The sequence below is a fragment of the Camelus ferus genome, chromosome 10 (assembly GCF_009834535.1).
Source record: "Camelus ferus isolate YT-003-E chromosome 10, BCGSAC_Cfer_1.0, whole genome shotgun sequence".
Classification (NCBI taxonomy): Eukaryota; Metazoa; Chordata; class Mammalia; order Artiodactyla; family Camelidae; genus Camelus; species Camelus ferus.
Genome location: NC_045705.1, coordinates 44,838,579 through 44,866,266, shown reverse-complemented (window position 1 = coordinate 44,866,266; position 27,688 = coordinate 44,838,579). Strand labels below are relative to the sequence as shown.

The following is a 27,688-nucleotide window of genomic DNA, read 5'->3' as shown; positions in this document are numbered from 1 at the left end:
TGTGGAGTTTTGAGTGTCCTTTATATAATGCTAGATATGAGTCCTTGGTCAGCACAATTGGTGGTTTGCACAATTAGCTCATTTAATCTTCATAACAACCTATAAAGTGGATACTGAGATTATCCCAATTTACCAGATGAGGAAGTCAAGGCAGTGACAAGTCAGCACTATGTCAGGCACGCAGCAGGTGGGGAGTAAATAAGAACAGTGAGCTTGATGCAGATGGAGCTTGGACCTCAGGCGTGTACGACTCCTGGTGCTTTGGTGGAAATGATGGGGCTGCTGGAGATAAGGATAGGAAGTTCAAAGTTAAAGCCAGCAGTAAGTAGAGGGATTTAATATCAGCTCATCAGTCCCCTTTAACAGGCTGGGAAGTTGAGGCACAAGCATTAAAACAGACTCCCATCTGGAAGTTCCAGTAAGCCTGCTGGGATTATCTCTTCTTTTCACCCACATCCTACCTCACTCTGGTACCCAGTTTCCACCACAGGGATTTTTTTTTTTTTTTAAGGGAAGGGATTTCTCCCATGCTTGCCCTTTCCAGGGTGCTGGGAGCAGCCTAATGTCCTAGGAAGCACAGGACCAGGATTTGGAATGCTGGGTTCTGGTCCCAGCCTGGCAGTGAATAGTGTGGGAATCGAGTACTTTACCTCCCCAAACTTTCCATCTTCACATCTGTAAAATGGGTGTAACAACAGTAGCTGGCTGGCAGGGAGGTCATGTAGATTAAATGGAGTATCAAGGTGGAGGACAGGGACTTCGGACACACACATGGGTTCAGGATGAAGCACTCTCCTTTCTACCTATGTGACCTTGAACAAGGTGCTGAACTTTCCAAAGCTTCAGTTTACTTATCTGGAAAATGGGGACAATCACTGTTCCTATCCTATAGGGTTGGGGTGAAGATTACATGAGGTGATACATATAAAGTATTTGTACAGATCCCATCTCCAGATGAAAGTGATTCATACATGAAGCACTTCCTTTGTGCCAGAATCCACTTAAGTTGAACTCATGCAAAAAATAAGATTAGGCACCATGACAAGGATACAGGTGCAAATAATTTACTTGGGGTGGGGGGGATCCCAGGAAGCAGAGTGAGAGAGAGGAAGGGAGATAAGGAAGGGAGTTGCTCTGTGGGTATCTGGGGCTCAGTCTCACTGGGCACCTTCTGGGAGACCATGAAAGACATGCCTCAGAATCGTTGCCCTGGGTGGGTGAGGAGGCTGTGGTGTTTATCCATCCCCCAGTCCTCCTAGGCTGAGGGTCACTCCTGGGACATTAATTGACTGTGCTTTTACCTGCCCTGCGCTTGAACTAAGCATATACCCATGGCCAGAAAGAGAGAGAGAGAGAGAGACTCTGGAAGGGAGGTACAACGTACAGCGAGCCTGAATTCTCTCCAAGGGGACTTGGGTGGGTGCTGGCAGCCTCTGCTACACTGCATTAAACATTTAAAACATTAACTCATTCAATCCCTACAACAACTTTAAGAAATGAGCACAATTTCCATCCCCCTTACAACCCGGCTCCCAAATATTCACAGACACATTCAAGAAGTGAAACTCCCACAACATGCTACAAATCCTTGCCCTGCGCAGTGCCCTCTGAAATTTTCTGTATTTTTTTCTCATGTTATTTAAAAAATGCTATTTGTCACCCACTAACTGTTTTCATAACCCAGTAATGGGCCGCAATCCACAGTTTTGGAAAAGAGGGTGCCCTAACATTCGGTTTAATAGGACAATGTTGATGACAGTGATGATGTCATGGGGCTGGCATCCAGCCTGGTGCCCAGAAGGTGCCCAGAAAATGTTGGTTTCCTTGCTTGCCCCTCTTGGCAAACCAGAGCCCAGTGAGCAGCTGCCTCCCAGACTTGCAGACAGAGGCCCAGGCTGGCCCCAACTCGTCTCCTCCTCTGACCCAGACTTGCCCTGCTGGGGTCTGCTCAGCCTTCTCCAGGGGGATGGGCACCATCTTGGGCTGTGACCTCCAAGTCACCAGCTCCCCAGGAGCCAGCCCCTCCTTGAGAGGCGAGGTTATGCCCTGTCCCCGCGACGCTGTCACTTCCTTCCCCTGAGTCTTTCTGAGTGAGGATTGTTCCCCTAATCAGGATGGAGACGCAGCTCATTACAAGCTGGTGAGGCAACGGCTCTGTACTCCAGGCCCGAGACAGGCTGTCTGGGAGCTTGGCCAGCTTCCCGCTGCCCTGGACACCAGGGCAGTGGCCTCAGAGCAGAGCCAGCCCGCTGGGTTGGTTTGCCCCCTTCCCAGGGGACACAGGCCGACAGACACTCTGCTGAGACTTCCATGGCTTCTACTATTGCAGAAGCCCTGCTGTGCTCAGACAGTGAGTTTCTTCCAATACTCAGTGCTGCTTCGAGAGCATCTAAACAACATCTTTAAAAATAACTGACACTTATTGGGCATTTACCGTGCACTAAGCACCATGCTGAATACTTTATATGCAGTGTGTCACAGCGTGTAGTCCTTACAGCAGACCCACTAGATAGGCATGATTAGCCCCACTCTACAGATGCAGAAACTGAGGCATGGGATGTTTTGGTACCTTGAGGAGTTCACCGGGCAGTTAGCAAGTGGCCACACCCAGCTGTCCCCAGATTCCATACCTCCTCACACATCGCCCTGTTGCCTGCAGGAACAGCACCCAAAGTCCCCCCTTCCTTCTGGTTTCCAACCCTGGCTTCACTCTGTGCAGCAGCCAGGTGAGTTCCCACAGGTGACTTGGCCTCTCTGAGCCAAGTGGCCCTCATCTATAAAGCAGTTCCTCATGGCACCTCCTCCCCTTCCCAAGGCTGTTAGGAGGAATAATGAAATAACATGTATAAGTGAATCTCCAAGAGCTCTGGTGCGCTAGAAGGTTCTCAATAAATCTGTTTACAAAAGAGTCGATTCAGCTCTTTCCCCACTGACTTGATAGCATCCTGCAGCCATTTCCCACAGGCATGATGTCACCTTCCTGAGGGGGATGGCCGCCCATCTAGAAACCTCCCCGTGCTCCTGGGCTTCTCACACTTGTGCCTTGTCTTGCCCCACTGCCCGGCCACACTGGCTTCCCCGGGGCAGAAACCTCCAACCTGACTACTACCTCTAGGAGGACAATGAAGAAAACATTTATTTCCTCCAGTGACGGCCCCTCCGCCTGGACGAGGGGCATTGTTGTGTGGCTGCCGTAGATCCTGGTGCTGGAATCCTCATTAGCTGCGGTTTAATTACTGCCTGCAGTGTAGGTATATAATAACAGTACGTCCCAATTAGTTGCTTGTTACTTGAGAAATAATTACTCATAGTGGCCTTTTTGTCTTTGCTTTAATTCCAGCTTCATCCCCAAGCTGCCTAAATGGAAAAGTTGGGGTTCTGGGGTGCAAGCAGAATGTTCGCACAGAACAGCGTGTGGGGGTCCATGTGTTTGTCTGAGAAGAGTGGAGGGGTGGTGATGGCCGGGTCTCACCCCTGAAGACATCTCTGCAGAGAAAAGCCCCAGATCTTTATTCCAAGCGAAAGACAGCGATCCGGTTCTGCTGTCAAAGCAAGTGGGTCTGAGACGGGCTGCCCTGCATACAGACCGCAGAGCTGCCGGCCTCCCGTGGTGAACCCTGCCTGTGACGTGCCCCTCCGCTGCCCCGGGGGGCCAGGCCCCAGCCACCAGCCACGGCAGGACAGGCACAGCTGGATGGCAGGGCTGCTTTCCAGGGCAAGGAGTGGGGGCGGCGCCATTTCCCCTGCGAGGACAGAGCCCGGGTCTCGGCCACGCCTCTGATCCACAGTCTAACGGGGTCTTTCTACCACTGGGAGGAGAACTTGGGCATGCCGCGACCTCAGAGTTCCCCCAGCAAGTGAGGCATACGCAGTGACCAGCCGTCTGGGCTCCGTCGGGGCTGTGCCCAGGTAAGGGCATCCACAGCTTTGTGCCAGGCACCACAGTCTCCTAGCTTCGGGGCATTCACCCCTTGTCTGAACCTGCTTTCCTGCTGCTTTGCCTTTTTAACTTTTATTCTGTTGCACTTGTGAGACTTTTGCCGCGCCGAGGATCTCTTGTCTTTGGAAGTTGTGTAGTGATTAGAAGTAACATGTGCTTATTATATGCCAGACACTTTTCTAAGTGCTTTAGATGCATTTACTCATTTCACCCTCACAGACAACTCCCTGAAGTAAGTACAGTAATTATCCTCAGCCCTGATTTGCAGATGTGGAAAGGCTCAGAGAGGTTATGTAATTTGCCTAAGGTCACCCAGCCCATCAACAGCATAGCTGTGGATTTTTTCCCAGGCAGTTGGGCTCCACAGCCCAGCTTTTGACAACTAGATAATCCTGCCTCTTATTGGAAAGACTTGAACTGTTATAGAACTAGGTACATCACAGTGCAAATATCACCAGTGGTTTTTCTTTGATCGGCTCTGAATAATGTATTCTTTCATTGACCCAGATTTTTTTTTTTTTAATTCTTAGGTTGACTTTTCATTCTAACTCTGTTCTCTGAAAGCTTCTCCCCATGTGGACCCTCCTGGGCAGCTCTAGCCAGATGCCCTCTGTTGTCAGCGTTTCTGCAGCTTCAGTGATGAATGAAGTGGTTAGAGAATCTTTTGGACTTGGCCCAAGGGCTGTGACTCGGGCCGTCCTCATTTTGAGATGACAAAGCCCTCTTTCCCACCGTGCTCAGCCCTTTCCCACATGTCCTGTCCCTCGTCCTTCATGACCAACTTGTTAAGGGAAGAAGCCACACGGCTAAGCTAGTAATTTGCTTTTTTCCCACCATAGTTCTTTGGTCTCTTTCCTCCTGAGGATCTTTTCCAATGAAATTACAAACTATTTGGCTGGAGGAACCTGCTGAAAATTCATCCTTTCCTGTGTTTTCTTTCTTGCCTCCTGTTCATTTCATCTGTTGGCCCAAACCACGATGCTGCCTCATTGTCCATAATCTGGGCTTTTCTGTGTTTGGAAATTCATTTGGAAAATCGGGACTATGGGGCAGAAATGCTCCACTTCATCCCAGACACAAAGGGGTCCTCTCAAGGTGCAAAAGGTTTGGGATTGAGTACATAAGCAAACAAGCACAGCCTTTGAGGGAGAGGAGTGTGGGAGGGTGGGGAGGAAAAAAAAAGACTTCATAAATTGTACCTCAGTTTATTTAGACATGGGGAGCTTATTTGTGTTTATTTTATGCTCACATCCCAGGGTTTCACAGAATGCCCCTGTAATCTACGCCAGAGGCAGGAGGGCTCTTGCCAAAAATCTCCTGATGGCCCATCTTTTTGGAGTATCAGGTGAAACGTAGGCCTGGGGGCTACCCTGTTTGAGAGCCAGCATGAAGGGGACCTGGTCCATTTCCCTAGCTCCTGGGGCTTTCTACTCCTCTTATGCATGCCCCTCCTCTGCCCAGTAACATGTGTCCAGGAAAATTTCAAGCCTCAGTAGGTAATAGTGCTTCTTTTCCTTGCTCTCTAAACTGACTTGCTCCCCTGTCTTAGTTTGGGTCCTCCAAAACTGACCCTGAGGGATGCAAGTCGTTTATTTGGGAAATGATTCCAGGAAGTGTTATGAAGGAGTAGGGGTGAGGCAGAGAGAGCAGGAGGTCAGTAAAAGGGGCCTTGTGGGTGGGTAACTGTTGTGGGAGGCTGGGGCTCAGTCCAGCAGGGGGCCCTCTGAGGGACGGTGTGGAACACACCTCAGAATTGTCCCACTGATGAGGTGTTGATTCGTCAACTCACAGGCCTCATTGGTTGAGGGGTGCTCCCGGGGTGTCACCCCCCAGCACTTCTGGCCTGCCCTATTTGATGGCCAAGCGTCTCTCTCAGAGAGGGGATGGCTCCATGCAGAGGGGCACTGCTGCTGTCTGCGGGTGACCTTGAGGCCATGCCAGCGATGATGCCAGTGTGTCAACAGTATCTGCTAGAGCAACCAGACGCGCAAATACCATGAGTGTCGCACGAAAGACTAGCAATGGGCAATATTTACCTCCAACCTCTAACCAGTTACGTGGATATGACTGTTCTTGGTCTGCCCAAACCTTGGAGGTAGGACCACTGTCATATCTACAGCATAGCGTTGCAGCTGAGAGCAGACTTTGACTCTGGAGCCGGAATAACTGGATTTACATCTCATCTTTTCTGCTGAGCAGATGTGACTCGAGCAAATTACTTAGCCTCTTTGAGCCTCAGTTTCCACACCTGCAAAATGGGGGTAACAATAGAATCTATTTGACAGGGTTGTTCTGAAGGTTAAAATGGTTAATACATTAAAAGCACGTACAACAGCCGCTGGCACACAGTAGGTGTTCACTAAACACTAGCTGTTGTTGTCGTTCGGTGATGAGAACACAGGCTCAGGCGTGATCCTGAGCTACCTGGTGGATGCATGACCTTCCCTCAGCCTTTCTGCGGCAATCATCACCCCTTTTCTTCTATGCCACACGACTTTGTAATCATTAATATGTGAGAAAGCACTTTATAAACTGTAAAGTGCTCCACAAATACTGTGATTATGTGAGGACTGTTTCCTGGTCCTTGTACAGCAGATACGGTCTTGTTCTCTTAAGGGCGCCAGTCTAGCTTTTGAATTCTGCTATTTGTCATTGCTGTGTAGCTGGACTGGGCACAGTGCCTGGTTGGATGTCAGCTAAGTGGATGAGCTACCAAAGCCCCCAGGATGGGCCCCACTGACACATCCCACCAGAGCCCCCACCTTGGGACTTGTGCTTAAGTCCGATTTTATCTCCACCACATACCCCAAGTGCTGCCTCTCCCAACACCAATGGGCCCTGCTTGGAAGTGCTTCCAGCTCTGCCTGCTCCTGCAATCACTGTCACCCACGTACAACATCTCCAGTTTCTCCTTCCCCTTGCCTCCCCCAGCAGCCCTCCCTGAGAGCTCCCTGGGCTCACAGCTGCCCTCTCCTTGCTCCCACCCTCACCCTGATGTGTGCCTCGTCAGGTGCTCCCGTGGTGTCTGAGAGTGGGCTCCCCACCCTGACTGAAAGCTCCTTGAGGGCAGAGCTAATTGGCATCCATCCTTTATTTATCTGTTTATCCATTGTGGTACTCAGCACTGGACCTCATTGGGTAATTAACTGGGAAATCTGGACACAGAGAATGAGCTTGGTCCATGGCTAGAGGAGCTCAGTCTGGGAGGAGAATGGCCTGAAGGATGACAGTGAATCTCGGTGAGGACACAGAGCTGAGAGCACCCAACTAGGGTCCTCTCCCTCCATGCAGTGGAGTCAGAAAGCCCTTACTGAGGTGACACTAGAGCTGAGCTCTTGGCTTAGGGTTGATTGGGTTGCAAGGAAAAGCAGCCTTCTCTAGGAAAAGCCTGGTCGAGGGCGAGGGGGAGGGGGCTGGATATTAGAGGAATACAAGGAACCTTTTGGAAGCAAAGAGCAGGACTTTCCCCATGGAAGTGGGAGAGTTGTCAGGACCCCTGGTCTCTTCTGCTGTCACAGTCTGCCCTGCCCATCTCCACACAGCTTCCTTTCTCTGCATGGTCCAGCTCTGAGCCTAGATGACTACCCTCACCTGTGCCCCATGGCCTCACCATACAGTTCCCAGTGTCTTTGACACTGACCAGCCCAGCCTGAGCCAAATGTCCATCCCCACTTCAATCGACTTTGGCTGGGGAAGCAGGGCATCTAGTACAAAATGGCCACCTCAGCGCCGAGCAGGGCTGGGAGGCAGGGACTGCATCTTTATGACAGTTTTGAAGGGGAGTGTGTTAGATTCCTGTGGCTGCCATTACCAATTACCATGAACTTAATGGCTTAAAACCACCAAAAATTACTCTCTCACCATTCTGGAGGCCAGAAGCCCCAAATCAAAGTGTTGGCAGGGTAGTGCTCCCTCCAAAGGCTCTGGGAGCCCTCTGTTTCTTGCCTCTTCCAGCTTCTGGTGGCTCCAGGTGTCCCTTGGCTTGTGACAGCATCCCTCTAGTGTCTGCCTTCATCTTCACGTGGCCTTCTCCTCGGTGTCTTCTCCCCTTATGGGGACACTTGTCATTGGATTCAGGGCCCACCATCTTCCATGAAGCTCTCATCTTGAGATCCTTAACTTCATTACCTCTGTAAAGACCATCATTCCAAATAAAGGTCACGTTCGCAAGTTCTGAATGGACGTATCATCTGGGGGCTGCCATTCAACCCATCACAGTGAGAGTCTGACAGATGGAAAAGGGAAAGTCGGGGGCTGATCAAGATGAAAGAACAGCTAAGGATGGTTGCTCAGAAAATAATGACATTACTGTTGCAGGGCCACAAGGTTTGCTGATGGCAACGGGGAGGGGGGTGCTGAGGTTAGGTGGGACCAGACCACGAAAGGCCTGTGTGTCATAGGAGCTTCACCCTGGGGATAGCAAGAGGGCCACTGGTGGTTCTTGAGCAGTGAAGGCAGATCATCCTGGCTGCAGCCTGGAGCCCTATTAGAGGCAGATAGGAATGGAGGGAGGGAGGTTGCCATTCAATAAATGGTGATAAAGTACCTAGTATGTGCCAGGCATGTTTCAAGAGACTTAGAGGATAGCAATGGAGAAAATGAACTAAGCTGCCAGTGCTGTATTAGATCTTAAAACTAAAGGAAGGAAAGAAAAAAAAAAGGCAAAGAAACAAAAATTTATCACATTAACTAGCAATCAAAACTGAAAAGAAAAATAAAGCAGAGAATGGGGTACAGTGAGTGATGGAAGATTTTGGTGCAGGAGGTTCAAGAAGAACCTCTCTGATGAGGGTGACGTGGGAGCAGAGCCTGAAGGGAGTGAGGGGGGAGCCATATGGTTTCTGAGGGGACAGTGTCCGAGGCAGAGGGAATGGAAAGTGCAAACGTCCTGAGGTAGGAGCATGCTTGGCAGGTTCCAGGAAGACCAAGGAGAAGAGTGTGGCTGGAGGAGAATGACCAAAGGAAAAGTAGCAGGTGAGAGCGTCAGAGAGGAAGTGTGGCTGGATCATGTGGGACCTTGGAGGCCCTGGTGGAAACCTGGCTTTTATTCTGCATGAGGTGGAGAGATTTTGGAGGGTCTTAAGCTGAGAAACATTATTGGACTGCTCTGAAGGTGTGTGTGGAGGAGGGGGAGGAGGGATTGGGGGCCAGGAAGGGAGTAGAGTAGGAGGGGGACTGTGAGAGTAAGGGTGAAGGATGACACTAGTAAGGGTGAAGGTGTTGGTGGTGAGGTGGTGAAAAGTGACCAGATTCTGAATATATTTTAAATGTAGAGTTGATATAATTTGCAGATGGATTGCCTGTGGAGGAGAGAGAAAGGGGAGTCACAAAAATGACTCCAAGATTTAAGCCTGAGCAACTGGCAGGATGGGGCTGTTGTTTACTCAGATGAGGGGCCCTGGAAGGACTGGGGTGGGGTCGAGAGATTGGGGACACGCATGCTACTGGTGGTTGGGAAATGTTAAGTTATTGAACCTTGCTTTGTGCGGAGCGCTGTTCTAAATACCTTGCAGGTATTCACCCCTCTGGGACTCGCAGGAGCCCCTTGAGATGCGCACAATAATCGCCCCCTTTCTTACAGGTGAAGACACGACAGTACCAAGAAGTTAATTTACTTACCCACGGTCTCTCAGTTAGTGAGTTGCTGAGCTGGGATTGAGTGCAGACTACCCAGGACAGCCACCGGCTTTTTGAGAGGGGGAAGGGGAGGGACGGGGCAAGGGATATGTATTTAGGAAAAACACACCCAGAGGAGATACTGACACTCCTCCTCCCAGCACCACCCTCCTCGGCCCACACTCTTCTAGATCTTTGGCTTTGGGGAGAGACTTTTCACCGGCTAAGCCAGCCCCATCTAAGATCCTCTCACCAGGAGGATAAAGGACTTCTCCACGCTGATTTTAAGTGTATTTATCATTTCCTCTTGTTTTGTTTGTGAAATGCTGGCTTTGCTTCTACTTCAAAAAATACTCTGCAGGGGAAAAAAAAAATTCTCAGTGAATATGTTTAAGTTTCCAAGCCCCAAACCATTTCTAAATATTATTTTTAAAAAAGGAAAAATAATGAAAAGTGGCCTAGGCTCCGTGGAGCTGAGTAGGCCTGTCCAGTGTTGCGAGTGAGGATGGGTGGGCCAGGAGGAGGCGGGCAGACAGCCCACCCTGCCTCGCCTCCCTGGGAGCAGCTACAAGGCTGCCTCCTTTGCCTCCCTTGTTTGCCTGTAAAGGATTCATTCTGGAGGCTGCCTTTTTCCGAAGGCCTCTAGCAAGGACTTTGCAGAATGAGTCCTCTCTTTTCTTAGCATCATTAGATTTCAGATTTGGAAGGCCCTGGGGGTTCAAGGCCCAGGGCCCAGGCTGTGTTGTCTCCCAGGATGCCCTGTTCCCAAGCAGCTTTGGGCAGAACTGTGGCTCATCTTGGAGTCTATTCGGGGACAGAGCTGACTGATGATTCCAGGAAATCCGGGGCCCTGTGGAATCTCACCCATTCACATCGAAGCCAACGGTTAGTGGGAGTGAATGAGAGGCCTGCCTTCAGAACTGGTTTTAAATTCTATAATTTTATCTGCTTGAGTTCCATTGAAGTACTCAGAGGCAGTTCAGCAGAGATCAGTGGGGGTGAATTGCTCGATTAAAGAGATGGGAATAATTTGTGACTGGCTTCTTGGCAGCACGAGCCAGGATCCTTTGTTTGGCTGTCAAGATCCTGCAGGAATTAAGCCTCTTTATTTGCTTTTTATTTCAGAATGTCTTGGCTATTGAATACTGTTGTGGGCTGGGTAATTCACTGGGTGCACATTGGTCGCTTCATTTAATCCTCACCCCAATCCTGAAGTCTAAATGTTGTAAAACTCACTGCCAGATGAGGAAACTGAGGCTCAGAGAGGCCACCTTGTCCCCGGTGTCACAGCTGACAAGGGCTCGGTGTCCAGTGCTCCTCTGTGACCCCACCTTAGCACCTGCCTGTTTTCTTCCTTTCTCTCCCCTGCCTGTTTTCTTCCTTTCTCTCTGCCTTCCACCATCAGTGCTCCAGCTGTCTCAGCCAAGCTCTGCTCTGTCCCCATGCTGTGTCTTTGCTCCTGGGGCTGCTCCAATCAGGCATATGATGTTCATCAAATCTAAATCCCTGAGCCCTGCTCTGACCCCTTCTTCGTTCTCCAGGAGAGCACACGAGGGGAGCCCCAAAAGACCACGAGGAAGCAAGGGCATATTGAATCATGTCTACCAAGAGACATGGCACTGGGAACATCAGTCGCTGAGAGGAAGAGCTCTGGCAGGTCCCTTTTCTTGCTTCTCAATTATCGTTTATTTCTGTGGTTTCTCGGGCTAACTGCAGTCCCAAAGGTGTGCCAGTAGCCTGGCCTTACCTGAGGTCTTGAGAAGAATGCAGAATCAAATGCAGAATCCCTACTCCAGATCCACTGAATCAGAACGTGCACTTTAACGAGACCCCAAGTGATTCAGAGTGTAGTCACTGACGTCAGAGGTTCACTGCTTGAGCTGGTGGTACCCCATTCACACCCATGGTCAAGTCCCAGGCCAGGGCAGCGGCAAGAATTTGCCCATAGCTGTGCACTGTTCTGCCTCTTTGCTGCTAAGGCCTTCTCTTGCTTTGTGTGGGCACAGTGAATGACTCCCACTGTATGTTAGGTGAGCCCAGCTTCACCATTGGCCCTTCAGCTTCCACTCAGATAGGCCCCCCAGGAGTGGGTTTGACCCCCAAGCCTGACTTCTCTCCCAGATCTCCCCTGTGTCTGCCCTTGGAACTGAGAGCCCTCTCAGCCTGGAGCAGAGACAGGATGATTCATTTAAACTTCCCTATTCCTGCTCAGCTAGGCATGGGGACTGGCTCTGCCCATGTTGCCACCTTTTTTTTTTTTTTAAGTGAGCCCCTTTTTATTTAATAATTTTCAATTTTCAATTTTTTTTTCTGTTAATGGAGGTATGGGAGTTTGAACCCAGGACCTTATGCATGCTAAGCACATGCTCTACCACTGAGTTATATCCTCCCCCCTCACTTTGCCATCTTGAGCTTTGGGCAAGGCGGCCCCACCTGGTGAGTGGAGGGGGCTCTGCCTTTCTAAGCAGGGTGAGGGCAGCTGTGGGTTGAGGTTGCAGGCAGAAGATGACCAGTTCTGCATTTCAGTGTTATCTCGCTGTGCTTGACCCAATCCAACAGGCTTCCTATCCCATCAGTGGACTGCACTTCTTACCCCAAAGGAGGGAGTAAGCAGGTAACTCTCCACTCACAGCTCAGCTCTTTTCCTTATCAGCCTCAGAGTCCCTAATGAAAGGATGTGGCTGGGCTGAGAATGTGACTGAGGGATGAGAAAGAAAACAGATCCATTGAGCGAGAGGCAAGATGGGAGCTCAGATTACAGGTTCTTAATCACAGTGTAGAAGGGAAGCTTCGTGCCTAGAGGGAACCAAGGAGAAAAATACTTCATGCCTTTGGAAACCTTTCAGCAGAGATTCCTCTAACAAGATAACTGACCACAGAACCTTGGTCTTGTTTCTTTATGATCCTTCATTTTAATTTTTATGCTGGGTCAGGAGGCTAAGTGTCAGCACTTCCGTATGTGCATCGAGAGCTGCTTCTCTCCAGGGTCTGTGCTGTGCACGTAAGTGCATTATCTCATTGTGTACCTGGAACTGCCCCATTCATTCTCCCATTTTACAGATGAAGACAAGGACAGTAACAGACCCAGGGTCCACAGCTGGTCACAGTCGGGGCCAGCATCTAAATCCAGCTTTCTGCACTTTTCTACTTTACCACATTCCACTATATGCCAGCAGTGCAAATGGGCTATTTTAGGACTTTTCATAGATGTGGGGTCCTTCTAGCAGAACTCGTATTTCAACTGTGAAAATGTAGGTGCGTTTCTAAACGGTGAAATGTCACAGGGACACTACCTCTCCTGGTGCCTCCGCTCCCACGCCCACCGCCCCTGTAGCCTCTCTTGCACGGTGTCTGGGACACCAGCTGAAGACCAGCAGATGTCACTGTGAAAAGAGGACGTGAGCAAAGCCAAGCCCGCTGCTTGCATTGCTTACTAGTGCGTGAACACAACGAAGCCCTTGATGCTTTTCAGAGGAAGGGGTGTGCGGGCCAAGTCCAGCAGGCGTGTGAACTCATCTCCACACAAAGGTCCAATTGAGATGAGAGCATCCATTTATTTTGGGGAAACCTGTCTTGTGTCAGCCATGAGCTGGGGGAGAAAAAATATCCATATGCCATATAGGCAAGTCACACACACACACACACACACACACACACACACACACACACTCTCACTCACTCACTCTCACAAAATCTGGTTGTACTAACACTGGGTGATATGAACTCTCCTGTGAGAAACAGTTTTTTCTCTCTTCTGAAGCTAGCTGTTATGAGTTACTGATCGCTACTGTGACCAAGTACCACTAACAACGTTGTGGCTTCAAACAACACAAATGTATTATCTTCTGGAGGTCAGAGTCTAAAATTGAGGTGTCCACAGGGCTTCCAGAAGCTGTAGGGTAGACTCTGTTTCCTGGTCTTTTCCAGTTTCTAGAGGCTTCCCGAATTCCATGACTCATGGACCACAGCCAGTCATCGACCCTGTCACTTTGACTTCTGTTTGTGTTGCCCCATTCCCTTCTCTCCCTCTCCTGCCTCTCTGCAGTCTTTGAGGGCCCTTGTGGAATACATTGGGTCCACCTGGGTAATCTGGGCTAATCTCCCTATTTTAAGATCCTTAACTTAATCACATCTGCAAAATTACTTTTGTCCTACAAAGGAACATACTTAGAAATTCAGGGAATGAGGCTGTGGACACCTCCAGAGGGCCGTGAGTCTGCCTGCCACACCAGCATAGGCCTTTGCAAAAGTCACACATGAGGTGAATTAATTTTTAAGTCACTTGCCTATTTTCAAGTTACTTGCGTTACTACCAAAAGGAGAGCAAGCAATTCCAAATATAAGAAATGGGGCAAAAGTTGAAGGTGAAAGTTGACAAAAGGGAAAGGAAGGGAGGGAGAAAAAGAAAATGCAAAATACATCCGGACCAGGTGTGTCACAACACAAGGAATACTTGTGTGTTTTGTTTGTCTGTTGGTTTTACAAGTCTATATAAAAGTCTTTATTTTAACATTTGGAAGGAAGACTCACGTGTTCATTCCAACAGCGTTGCCAGACTGGGCCACCCAGTAAGTTACACACACACACACACAGACACACACACACACACAGACACACACACACACAGGGGCTTGGAAGGTTACTGCACAGCTTTTCAGCTGGTCAAGTTGGGACCAAGTGGCCACATTGGGAGAGGGAGAGAGAGGGGAGAGAAGAGAGAGAGAGGGAGGAGAGATATTTGAAGGGAAGGTGGAGGCAAGGAAGGGTGTTACAAGTGGAGAGAACAGCATGGACAGAGGCCTAAAGGCAAGATGGCACCACAAATACCTCATTCCTCCTGCTGCTGTAGTTGGTGGTTTGCAGATTGGTTTCCTTCAGTAGACATTGAGCTTTTTGAGAGCAGGGACCATGTCTTCCCTTCTGTGCACCCCCGAGGGCTTAGCAGAGAACCTGACTCCTGCAAGCCTCACCCAGCCTTCAGTGGGTGGGGGTGGGGGTGGGGGTTGGTACCATTCAATGTCTAAGATCAGTTGGATAATTGATTCTTGGCCGTGTGAGCCTCTATGTTCTCAAAGATTCTACTCCTGCTCTACCCTCAAGCCTGAAAAGAAGGGAGAAGGCACTGCTCAGGCTGTCCACCTGGGCTCTAGTGCTAAGATTTAAACTTGCTCTAAGTCATGGGTGACTTAAACCCACCAGCGATAGCAGCTAACCCTTACTGAGCTCTTAGCACGCATGCTCCCAGCAGTCCTACCGGCCAGAAGCTGATGTCATCCCCACTTTACAGTTAAAACATTGAAGCTGGGTCTCCCCCTCAGATGCCCCAAATCAGGTCTGAGAGTTGCTCCTTGGCCAAGACATTTGACAGCAGTCACATCCCCAGGGACCTGGGCGGGGGTAACAGGGAATGTTAGACTCTCAGTTTGAAGGTTTGGACAGGGGGCTCATCTTGGTTCCTAAAATAAATTCTCTTTTTATTCCATCTGCATTAGTTTGGTTCAATCATTTTTTTCCTTCATGATTCAACTTTATTCCAAAAAGGATTTGAGGAAGCTTAAAATGTGTAAGTTAATACAAGATAATAACCTATATGTAATCAAGGAAGTCAGAGTAAAGTGGAAAATAAGAGGGAAAATCAGATTATATCCATGGTAGTGAGGTCAATGGGCTCACACATGCCACATGGATGTGGACTGCCATTGTCACGCTGAGCTTTATATAAAATGAAATCCCTTCAAATTTCTGAGATCTCTTATTGCTTTATAATATGTGCATAACATAAACAGTGGCTCATAGGTGAAATGACTTATTGCTTGGTGAGGATTGTCACAGCCTGGCCACATCCAGTTCTCACAGAGTGGCCTTCAGTATTAGGGAGGAATCAAAGCCAAGAGGTCAATCAACTTAAGAAGAACAGAATGTGGGCACTTACTCTTTCTAGTTCCAGCAGGTGGCTAGATGGATGGATGATGACTGGTTGATGGATGATGGATAGATGTTGGATGGATGGGTGGATGCAGTGGTAAGAGCCTGGGTCTACCTGCGTACATGCCTGGACGTTGGGTACCATCTCGTCTCCCTCTGGGATCAGGCCAGCCCCTTCCTGAATCGGAGAGACCCACTCGCAAAGTTCCAAAACTGGCTGGGATCCACCCAGTATCTGAGCTGAGGATATGGATGGAATGGGAGGCTTTAGGAAAAGATACTGTGTTAATCTTGTTTTTTTATTATTGTTCGGAATATGCCTTCCTGTTTCCTTTCCCGCCCCACTGCTACATCAGACAGGCCTTCGTGGATCTGCCAGGAAGTACTGCCCTCAGCCTCCAGGCTGGGAGCATCCTATTGTTTGCTAGGTGATGGGGAACCCCTGCCCTGCCCAGATACCTGCTCAGTAACAAAGTGTTGAGGAAGCAGGAGGGCATCTGAGCTATTCTTGGGATCTGAGCCTGGCTCCCACTACTAAACCTCCCTAGGACTCGGAGGGGTTGCTGTAACTCTCCCGGCCCAGGTTTCTCTGAGTCTGAAACAACTTTACATGGCGAATAAGGGCCAGACTGCCAGAGTTGGAATCTCCGCTGTTTGCTAGCTGTGTGACCTTCAGCAAGTTAGTAAACCTCCCTCTGCCCCAGTTTCAGCAATAATAGTTTCGCTTGCCTCAAAGGCTTGTAATGAGCATTAACTCAGTTCATTCATTTGTGGCTATTAACACAGTGCCTGGCCCATTGTAAGCAATGCAATAAAAGTAATGTAAGGATGGGTAAGGTGGGTAAAACCGAAAATGCCTTGCCCACCTCGTAGGTTTGCTGTGAACCTCCAGTGAGTCATTCATTCATGTGATAAATGATCACTGAGCACTTTCTACATGTTCCACCTGGAACCAGGGTGAGCTGCCTGCCTTCAGGAGCCTTTTTGTAAAAGGACTTTGCAAACTGCAGGATTGTACAGAGAAGAGAGAGGGTTGTGGTGTCACCTATGTTTGAGTCCCTCAAACAGACCAGTGGCACAACCCTCTTCAACTGACGTTTATCCTGAACCTCAATTGATAAAGCAATAAAAGCAGGGAGGCTCTAGCAGGACGGATGGGGGATGTAGTGAGGGACTGGACCCTGCTGGTCCTGCTGACTCTGGTCCTCTCTGCTCCAGCCTCAGCCCCTAGTGGTCCATAAGGCACCTTCCAGAAATCCCTTGGCTGCTCAGAACACAGATGAAACTCTCAGATCTGGAGTGGCTGTGACTTTCTTCTGGCTCCACACACCTCTCTCTCAACCCCTCTCTCTTTCTCTCTGATTAATATACTTTATTTTTTAGAGTGCTTTTATGTTCATAGCAAAATAAAGGCAAAGTACAGAGAGTTCCCATGTAGCCTGTGTCCCCTGCCCCCGATCCCACAGCCTTCCCTGCTATCATCATCCTGCACCGAGTGCTACATTGGTTACAATCAATGAACTTGCACTGACACAGTGTGATTACGGGAAGTCTATAGTTCACATCAGGGTTTACTCTCCGCACCCTACTCTCTTTTAAACACACATGCTGCCGGCATGGTAGGTGTGTGTCTGGATGCAGAGGGCCACCGGTACCCAGCTCCATGGCCAGGTAGCAGAGGTCACACTGAGTGGGGTGTCCGCTCTCTAGCTGTGGTTTTCCTGTTCTCAGAGCCTCCGTCTGGAATCTCCCCCAGTATCTTCTATACAACGGATGGACAAGCCCTCCAGGCCATAGCAAGGATTATGATCAGGACTTCCTCCAATCCCTGTGTGCCTTCTGTTTTCTGAAACTTTTCCTTAAAGACCTCTCTATCCATAAAATTTTCATTTTTAACATCCAACATGGTCCTCTCCTTGGAGACTTTTCGGTCGGCTCCTGTCCATTTCCTTCATCCTCAAAGTACTGCCCAGAGGAGAGACTGTGACAGAGGCACAAGGCGGCTGTGTGCCCTCAACTGGGGAAAGCTCAGATGGGCAGTTTGTTGCCTGAGGCACTGGGGTTGCAAATGCCCGCTTGACTGTTTTGGCTGAGTCCGCTTGACAGTAAATATAACACACACACACACACACACACACACATACTCTCGAGTTTTTCCGCACTTAAATGGATTTGCATTCATATTCAGACTCCACTTGGGTAAACTTACTTAAGTCCTCTGTGCCTCTATTTCCTCATCTGTAAAGTGGGTACAATAATATTTCCTCATTTGGTTGTTGTGAAAGTCAAAGAAGATAATATATGTGGAAAGGGCTTAGGACAATGCCTGGTCCCGCATGAATATCCAATAAATGACAATTGTTGATTTTGACCTTACTGTTATCACAAATGCATTTCATACATATATACTATATTATACCCAAATTTTCTGAGACAAACAGTGCTATAATGAATTAGCTCTAAAAGGCACAGCCGCAAAGGTGGCAATGGAGTGATTTATGTCTTTATTACCTGCGAGCTTAATAACAACAGCTTTCCTACACTGAGTGCCTGGAATGTGCCAAACACTGTGCTTCAAATATCAGTTTCATTGAATCTTAGCAAAACAACCTTCAGAGGAGACTTGGTTTTTGTTTTCCTTTCAGGAAACTGAAGCCAGAGGCCCATCAGCTGGAGGCTCCAGCTGCCTCTATGTCAGCCATTGGGGAATGTTGCCCTCTGCTCAGCCCCCACCCCAACTCTGTCAACAGAGCGCTGGCCTCTCCGCCACTACCACCGCCACCATGTTCTCCAAACTGTTTGCTCTCATGGTCCCCACTTTATCTGATGGCCCACCCACAGCTCCATGGCTCAGGGACGTCTCTCCAGGCTACAAAATTTTTGCAAGCAGCACACAGTGGAAACATTGGCAGGGTTTTTTTCCCCCCTTATTTTCCAAAAGACAGCACTGCACCCTGTGGATGTGGCCACATTTAGGCTTCTGTGTCCCTGCCAGTGTCCAGAAGCTCAGGGCACGTGGTGTCTGGATACTGCTGTGTGTGTATTTGAGTGTGAGCTCACCTCTCTTTATCAGTATGCAGAGATAACCAGTGCTGCCTTTGGCTCTGTGTGTGTGTGTGTGTATGTGTGTGGTATTTGTGGATCTCTGGGCTGGTCTGCCTCCCCTAAGCAGTGTCCAAAGTCTCATTCTTCCCTGTGTGTGTGTGTGTTCATGAGCCTGGGTCCATGACTGCCTCTCTCCCAAGGGTGTCCAGAGACATGTGTAAACGATCCTTCACTTCTGTTGTTGAGACTCTCCCTGGGCTCTGGCCTGGCGGAGCAGGGAGAGTCGGGAGAGGGAGTGTTTAGTCTGGAAAGACAGGCAGGCGGGCAGCAGAGAGTCCCTGGGCAGCACCCAGGCGGCGAGCTGGACTCCAGGGCTCCTTCAGTGCCCTGGATGACGGAGGGAACAGAGCTGTCCCAACGCCACGTCTGGATCCAAGGTGCAGGGTGTTCCTGCTTGGGCAGCGCTGGGCTCCGGATGGCTCCTCTGGCCTGTGTGCTGAGCCGGCTCTCCGCCAGCCCCAGCCCTGCCAAGACAGGTTCCTCATTTTTCTTATTTCCTGTTCTTCGTGCTTTTTAGTCCTCAGAAGAATAGATTTTTGTACTGAGTTGAAGCTGGGTTGGTATAGGCATAGAGAAAGAGCATGGAGCTTTGGTGTCAGGCAGATCTAAGACTGACTTGTGACTCTCATATGCTAATCATATAATAGTAATTTTTTTAAATTTTATTTTTTTGTAGTTGATTTACGATGTGTAGTTGATTTACGATGTTAGTTTGAGGTGTACAGCAAAGTGATTCAGTTATACATACACATACATGCATATATATTTTCAGATTATTTTCCATTATATGTTATAAGAGTGTAATATTGAAATGAAGACAGTTACTAAACCTCTGAGCCTCAGTCTCCTCATCTGTGAAAGAGGTGTAATGACATTACATTGCAGGCTTGTTCTGGTGCCTAAATGATAAAATTTATGGAGAGCCCCTCACAGATTCTCCATCACTTTTTGTTCCCCTTGTCTCTGTGGAATTTTCTAGGTAACAGCATTATGACTAGACCAGCAAGGCAATGCCATGAATTTCTAGGAAAAGAGCTTTTTATTTTTGCTGACCTAGATGAGAGGCAGAGAGGAGGGTTTAGCTTTGCAAATATTGACTTTCAGTATGCTGTAACTTGAGTTTAAACCTTCATATTCCATTTTAGTGAGTTTTAGGAGGGCATTTAAGGCAGACGATGGCAGTTGGAGGAGGGGCAGGATGGAATTTCTGCAGAAAGCAGGCACCTGTGTTCCCAACAGAAGCAAGGTTCATGAGGTGGTCTCCAGCCCCGCAGGCTGCATTAGCTATTTGCAGGATTGTAACAGGGATGACAGGCTGCTTACCACTTTGCTCGGACACTGTCAGGTGCCTGCCATTCTGGGCAGCGAGGATTCCACACTAAACAAGACAAACATAGGTCCTGCCCTCAAGGTACTTATGCTCTGGTGGGTGAAGACACAAGATAAGTACAGGAACCAAGAATATCCATATCAGCTAATTTCCAGAACAGCAAGTGCTGTCAAAAAGGTTTAATATGGTAGCTGTGATAAAGAGTGCATGGTGAGATGTGGGGTGCCACTCACAGAAGGTGGTCCTAGGAAAGTACCTCCCTAGGAGACAGATTTGGGCCAGACCTGAGTAATTAGAAGACAGCAAAAGAAAGATCTTGGCTGGAAAGCAGGGATGGGGGGAGCTTCTAAAGTCCTCCTCTTCTTTAGAGTACAAGTCCACATCCTTACAGTGGCCATCAAGTCCCTGTATTATCTGACTTGCTCCTCTATTACTGTCCCCGGGTCACTACACTCCAGCCACACTGGCACACACCCACCTCAGGCCCTTTGCACTTGCTGTTTGTTCCACCTGGAGCACTCTTCCCACTGATAGCCACATGACTAACTCACTCTCTCCTTCAAGTCTTACTAAAAGATCAACTTCTCAGTGGGCTCCGGATTCTCCTCTACCGTATGTTATTTTCTCTCTTAACTTACTCTGTAATTTACTTATTTACTGTTTATTGTCTTCCTCTCCCTCCTAGATGATAATATCCATAAGGGCAAGTGTTTTTGTCAGGTTTTATTTTTAATGTAAGCAAGTACCTAGAATGGTGCCTGGGACGTAATAGGTATTTAATAAATATTTGCTGGATGGATGGATGGATAGGTGGATGGGTCCCTGGTGACTCAAGTCACCATTCCTCATCATTGGAAGAAGCAATGGATTCGGTCTGAGTTGCCACCAGGGGCCTGGCCCTGTGCTAAGTTGTGGTGAACAGGAGCCCCAGATTTGACATGGAGATGGGGCCAAAGAAAACTTAGCTGAAAATCCAGAGTCAAGTTGGGGAGAACAAGTCTCTGAGGAGAAATACATGGGTGCCCTCTGAGGACCATGAGAAATCTGAGAAGGGGAGAGTTGGGAGTGGGACAGAGATGAGTGGATGAGTGGTGTGAGGGAGGATGGCCTCTCTGGGACCAGGAGGAGAGAGACCCATCTTGGCTAAAACTGAGGGTTGGGGTGGCAGGAAAAGGATGAAAACACCACCACCACCACCACACACGCACACGCACACGCACACGCACACGCACACACACGCATTCTTATAATGTGGTCCCAGGTATCTATCTACAAAAGCACATTGATGTTCTCAGGGACCTGAGTTCATATTCACCTCTACTCCCTACTTATTCTTGGGCAAGTTACTTAGCAGTTTTGTGCCATGTGTCTCTGATCTGAAGCTAAATATTCCCTACCTCACAGGAGTTTTGGGAGGCTGAAATGTGATAATTTAATTCTTAAAAACATAGGATTTGGAATCGGGTCCAAGTTCAAATTCTGGTTCCAATTTGTATAAGCTGTGCATCCTTGGGAAAGTGACTTAACCTCTCTGATCCTCAGTTGCCTTCATTGTAGAATGAGAATAACATCAACCTTATAATATAGTTACAGAGATGAATGGAGACAATGAATAGAAAGCAGAATACATGCCATATGTGACATGAAAGGACTCAGCACATGGCCTGGCACAGAGTAGGCCCTCAGGTGCTAAAGGGGTATTTAAAGAAGGTGAGGCTGGCTGAGGTATGTAGGATCAGTTGAGGACCAAGAGACTCATGTATGTGTGTGCTGGGCCAGGGCTCTGTCAGCTTGGGGGCCATGCTGGCCGTGGGAGTGGAAGGTTTTCCATGGTGAAGTTCCCTGGCCACCAGCCACAGGAGCTGCAATTCTGATCTCACCAGTACCAGCAAAAGGGAGCAACTTGTGCAGAGGACAGTGTGCCCTGGACCATTATGCAAGGCCTTTTTCTAAGCGGAGGGTTGATCAAAATTGTCTTCAAGGTCCCTTGCCACAGTGACAGCCCACCACCTGTCTCCAGAGCTTCCTAAAGGGTAGCCTGGAGCAGAAGGAAGCCTGGTGAGAGAGGGCCTCAGTCTCCCCATCTGTGCCCTGAGGGTGATGGCTGGACAGGAGGCGCTGGTTCTGCCTGAGGGTGAGAGCTGGGGTCCTGGAGGTAGGGAACCCGGGTTCCAATCCCACCACAGCCTCTGCCATGGTGGACAAGTTCCTTAAACTAAGCCTGTGTTTCCTCATCTGCCAAAATGAGAAAATGATCATCCGTGGCCACCGAGGCTATGGAGAGGCTGAAATGAGTTTATTCCTGTGAAATGCTCTACACGGGGCTGGGCACATGGCAAACACCCAATCAACAATGGTTACTTTTATCACCCCTGGGGAGAATCTGCCATTGCCTACACCCTAGGAGCCAGCGCGTCTTCCTCCCACTCTGCCCCTGGGCTTTGACTCCCTGGATGCTCCCAGTCCTGGTCAGGAAGTGCTTCGCCTCCCGAGGCAGCCAGGGAGTTGGACTCATCAGGCGGGAGAGGCGCCAGTGGACATGATGTTCCTTCCCAGGAATGGGAAAGCAAGAATGTTCCTGGGCAAGGAACGGGGCTCTGGGGCAAGCACGCCGGGAACATCCACTCCCCCTTCCCTGCTGCCCAGAGCCCTGCTGGCCTCCAGTGCTGGGCCCTGTGGGGAGGAAGACACGTTACAGGGGTGGCCAGGCTGGCATGGGGCCCTGGCCCATCTGTGCACACCCTTGCAGAGTACACAGCCTTACACATTCCCAAATAGCCCCACAGCCCTGCACACACACGCTGGCACACTCACCGGCGTTCTGAGAAACACGTTCACTTGTCCACACCTCGTGGCTGAATACTCATCTCTGTTCATTGGTACTCATGTAACTAACGGGTCCGAAGTCCCGGCCCCGTGAGCACGCACTCACACGTGCACAGGATATTTAATCATTCACATCATTTACCATACTTACAAATGCACACACGTTTACCTGCACGATCACACAGGTGCTGATACTCATGAACACGCGCAGGAAGGTGCATACCATAAACATGCGCACACGTGTAATTCCACACATGACCAGATACACCAAAATCCCCCAGCCTTGTAGCCTTCTGGCAACATCCATGACTGTCCTCTCCAAATAAAACAGCTCAAGCTCTGTCCCCATTACTCCGAGAAGCACCCTCTCCCCACTACACCCAAGGCGTTCAGCCGCCCTCTCCAAGGTCATCTGTCCTCCTGACCTTGCTCCAAGCACCTGAGATGCACCCTCTCTTCTGCACCCATCTTTCATTCCGAAATGCCACTGACAGGGGGTCCTGTGGCCTCCAGGGTTTTGTGGAAAATCTAAAGGAGTTGGCAGAAAACAGCTCTTTGCTCCCAGAAACTGGGTGACAATTTTCTGTCTCCATAGAGTGCACTTCTTGCCTGTTTTAGGGGTTCCATCTTCATATCCTTGTCACACCCCTGTTTCCCACCATTCTGAGCCCTTGCCCCCAACTCAGCTCCCCCGACTCCACGCAGCAAGCCTCTGCAGCTCCCAGGGAGCAAAGCCCAATGTCACTTTAGGCAGAGGAATTTAGCCTTCACATTCGTTTCTCCTTCCCCTTCCAGGTCAGGGCCCAAAGAAGCCCATTAAGACATTTTCCTAAACAAATAGTAATAATAATAATAATAATAACAACAACAACAACAACAACGTTAATAATAAAGCTATGTCAGAAAAGCTCCTCCAAGGTTAATTGTGTTTCTCTCCCCAAGGGCGTAAGTAGCTTCAGTCAGCGTTTGATGTTGATGCTGTTTTAAATATATGCTCACACTCACACACACACACTCTCTTTCTCTCACACACACACACACAGACGGTCTTGAAAAATTAATTTCCTTTTTCCTGCTCTCCCCAACTCTGCCCTCCCATCTTCAGATCAGTTACAGGAAAGGAAGAGGCTGAGCCCCCAAAGAGATCCCAGAATACAGGAGAGTGGGGAGGAGGGGGGTGGGAAGGACAAAGCCTGTTAGGAAAGGGGGCAGGGAAGAGGCTGAACTGGCTCAGTTTTGGAAGGCCCCGTGTGTCACTGAATCATACCCGCCCTTCCCTACCTCTCTGCCTCTGCTCTCAATGCCTCCCCTGTTATGGTCCCATCAACCCTCCTAGCTCTGCTGGGCCAAGGCCCCCTTCCCAAAAGCCTAGGCCCCTGTCAGTTCAGAGCAACCCTTTCCCACACTATGGGCTGTCATGGGCTTTTGATAAAATTCTCTCCACTCTTAAATTTGTGGGCAACCCTGGAGGCCGCTGTCTGTCTCCTCAGCTCTGTTGGGAGCTCCTGAAGAATAGGGCCCATGTTTCCCCAGTTTTGGGTCCCCAGTAAACCCACACAGCTTAGCACAAAGAATGCTCAATAAATTACATGTCTTTATCCCCTCTCAGTATCTATACGTCATTAATATCGATACCATCTATATCTCTCTACATAGTAGTTTAGGGCAGGAAAGGCTGCCTGGCTCACCCCAAAATCCTTGACCTGAACAACAGAAAGCCTAATTTCTGGTTCTGCCTCTACCGTTCACTGGCTTTTTGACGCTGGACAGGTCATTTAGCTTCTTCAGATCTCTTCTCTCATGTGCAAGATGAAGGAGTTGAACAAGGACAGAGGTTTTCAAACTGGGTTCCATGGAACCCTAGGGATCCAGGAAGATGTGAGGGTGAGGGCGGGGCATGAAGGGAAGAAGGCGCTGGTTGAGCGGTGGAGGGCACTTCCTCCTTACTCTGTTTTATCTACTGGGGTTCCACTCCAGATTGCACTTAAACAAAGGGTCCTGTTGCTTAAAAAAGAAAAAGAAAAGTTTGTAAAACACCAGCCTAGATGCTCTTAGAGGGCCTTTCCAGCTTCGACAAGCCAGGATTTGTCATCTGTCTCGCCCCAGAAAGTGCCCATGTAAGGAGAAAGCAAAACCAATTCTTTCTCTCTGGATTTAGGGCTATCTTTCCTTTTGTTTCTAGAGTCACTTCCCACCTTTCCCCTCCCCAGGAAGACTAGGGGGCTCACATAACCTCCCCCACCTCACCTCTACTTCCTCATCTAGCAAATGGGGACTCACACAGCACGTCAGGCTCGGGGTTTTAAGGAGAGGCTGGTATTCAAGGAGTTGACCTCTGAGCGGTGGCTTGTTGACTGCCAGCATCCCAGGAAACCGTTGCCTCTCTGGGAGTCACTCCTGGCTCGTGGCTGGGGTTTGCAAGCAGAGGGTGAGGACTGCTCTGTGGTGAGGAGCCGGTGTGCTGTGAGACATCTAATTAACCATCATCTTCCCTGGAGACAGCTCCATTGTGTAATTTTCATTTCCATACTTTACACACCCTTCATCAGCGAGAGAGACCCGGGGCCAACCTTTCACTAACTTCATTATTTGTTTGCCTTCCAGCTGTGCCAATTGCCCCCTTCTCATCTTTCCATGCTTCCCGCCCACCAGGGAACATGCCTGCTGGAAGGCGGGGTAGGGGTGCAGGGAATAGCTTTTGCATGTTGCTTCAAAGACCCATCTCCAAGACCAGCACACTGAGCACAGCCATATGGGTTGGATTTCCTATCTGACTCAGGGGTGGAGGGCAGTGATGGCTTACCCTCATGTACCATCTGTTTATAAGAGAGATGTGGTGTGGTGTCAAAGACACTAGGTTTGACATCATACAGGATCCATAATTTTCCAGCAATTTAATTCACCTCTCTGAGCCTCGGCTTCCTTATCAGTTAAATCAGGACCCTAATACCTTGCATTATGAGGCTCTATCCTTCAACGAGTACTTACTCAGTTCCCCTGGAATGAAATAACTGGTGGGAGAGCTTTGCAAACTGAAAGTCCTGTCTAAATAGGAGTTCTCACAATTGCCGTCGGTCGTTGATAATTCAAGGAGCTTTTATTCAAGTTTAGATTAGGCAGACTCATTATTATGAGCTTATGAGACTGGCCAACTTCTTCCTGCCTGCTGTTGCCTGCTTTGTGGTTTTCATCTTGGTCAGAGAGGCTGATTCCTTGAAGGAAGCCCTATAGGGAGAGACTTACATCCCAAAGCTACTACTGATGGTAGCCGTTTCTATCCCATTAGGCTCTGCATTTTACCTCTTTCTTACTTAGAAAATGAAGTAGTCAGCACTGGGCTAGAAACCATGGGTGCTATAAAGAAATATAAGCCCAGGTCCCTGACTTCCACACACTTCACCTAGTTGGGAGGGCAAAGATCCCCGCAGCATTGAGCAAGCACCATTTTTATGAGCAAGGTTCAATCCCCAGTACCTCCACTGAAAAAAAAGAAAAAAACCAAACTCAACCCCTTTAAGTGGACATTATTAGTCCCACTTCACAGATGAGAAAACTGAGGCCCAGAGTACAGCTTATCCGGGGCCACACGGCTGAGTAAGTGGTTCAGCCTGAGGAAGCTGCCTCCCTTTGACACTGGACTAGGATCGTCTGCCCTATCTCTACCTCCTGCCCGAGAATCTGAGCTCTGGGCTCCGTAGGGGCAGAGGCTGCATCTTTTCATCAAAGTGCCTGGCACTGGTCCCATTTAAGATGCTGCCACTAAGATATCTCATTCTGGGTCCCAAAGTCCTCCCAGTCTCTCCCCACTAACCTCCCTCCTGGTCATATCCCAGAAGGACTTTTGCCTTCCTGATCTCCCAGCCAGCAGTTCAGGGGCCTCTGCTCGGCTGCCAGGTTGCTGAGGCAAGCAAAGGCCTGACCGGGGCCTGGGGCTCCTGGCTGCACTCCTGGATCTGTCTCCCCAGACAGAGGGGGAGGTCCCTGGCATTCAGGACCCTGAGCCCTTACCTGCCAGCAGGGCCGGGGGCTGCTCGGCCCGCCAAGAGGCTGCGCCGCTCACAGCTGCCAGTGGAGACAGAGCCCAGAAGGGCCTGGTCAGCGGTTGCCTGGGGGTTGAGCAATGTGCTGGCTCCAGTCTGGCTCCTTCATCTGAGGAATCAGGGGAGCCTGACCCAACAGCCCAGTGTTTGTTTCCGCAGTGTCTGGGGCAGCTGTGCAAATCAGGCCTGCCTGACAGAGCCCGGCCCAGGGAAAAGCAGCCTGTTCCTTCCCTCTCCTCCGAAGTCTGTGTTCAACGGCTCACTGCCGGGGAGGCGGGGAAGCACTCTGTGTATTCTGCTCGGGCCAGGACTGATGTGTGGGCCTCACATCTGTGCAGGGTCTAGGCCTGGGGTGACAGGGAGAAACCAGGCAAGTCTGACTTCAGCCTTTGTCCCCTGAGAGGCACTGGGAGGAGCCCCTATTCAGAATTCAGACAGGCCTGGTTTGGATTCCAGCTCTGCTGCTTACCAGCTGTGTGGCCTTGGACAAGTCACTTAACTTCTCTGAGCCAAATGAGGATAATAGCAGCAAACTTACAGGATAGTTGTCACAGTAGACTCACTGAAATAATGCATATAAATTTCCTGAAATTAGGGGTTGGGGATTAACAGACACACATTACTGTATGTAAAGTGGATGAACAGCAAGGACCTACTGTGTAGTGTGGGGAACCGTGTTCAGTTTCTTGTGATGACGTAGTGGAGAGGAGTCTGAAAGGGGTCTGTATGTATGTGTGTGTAGCTGAATCACTTGTCTGGAACTGACACTGTGAATCAACTACACTTCAATAAAATTAAAAATATATATAGATAGATAGATAGCTAAATTTCCTGGCACATAGTAGATGCTTAATAAAGGTACGTTCCTTTCTCCTTTCTTGCCATGACAGAGTTTCCTAACTTTCT

General features: G+C 49.3%; 1 long non-coding RNA gene across 1 annotated transcript; it reads right to left on the bottom strand.

Moving 5' to 3' along the window:
* Positions 1-2: 2 nt before the first annotated feature.
* LOC116666418 lies at positions 3-27,688 on the bottom strand. Its single transcript, XR_004323260.1, has 3 exons — positions 26,751-27,688; positions 7,802-8,070; positions 3-282 (listed from the first exon to the last, which is right to left on the bottom strand). It is a non-coding gene; the product is annotated as an uncharacterized LOC116666418 (long non-coding RNA).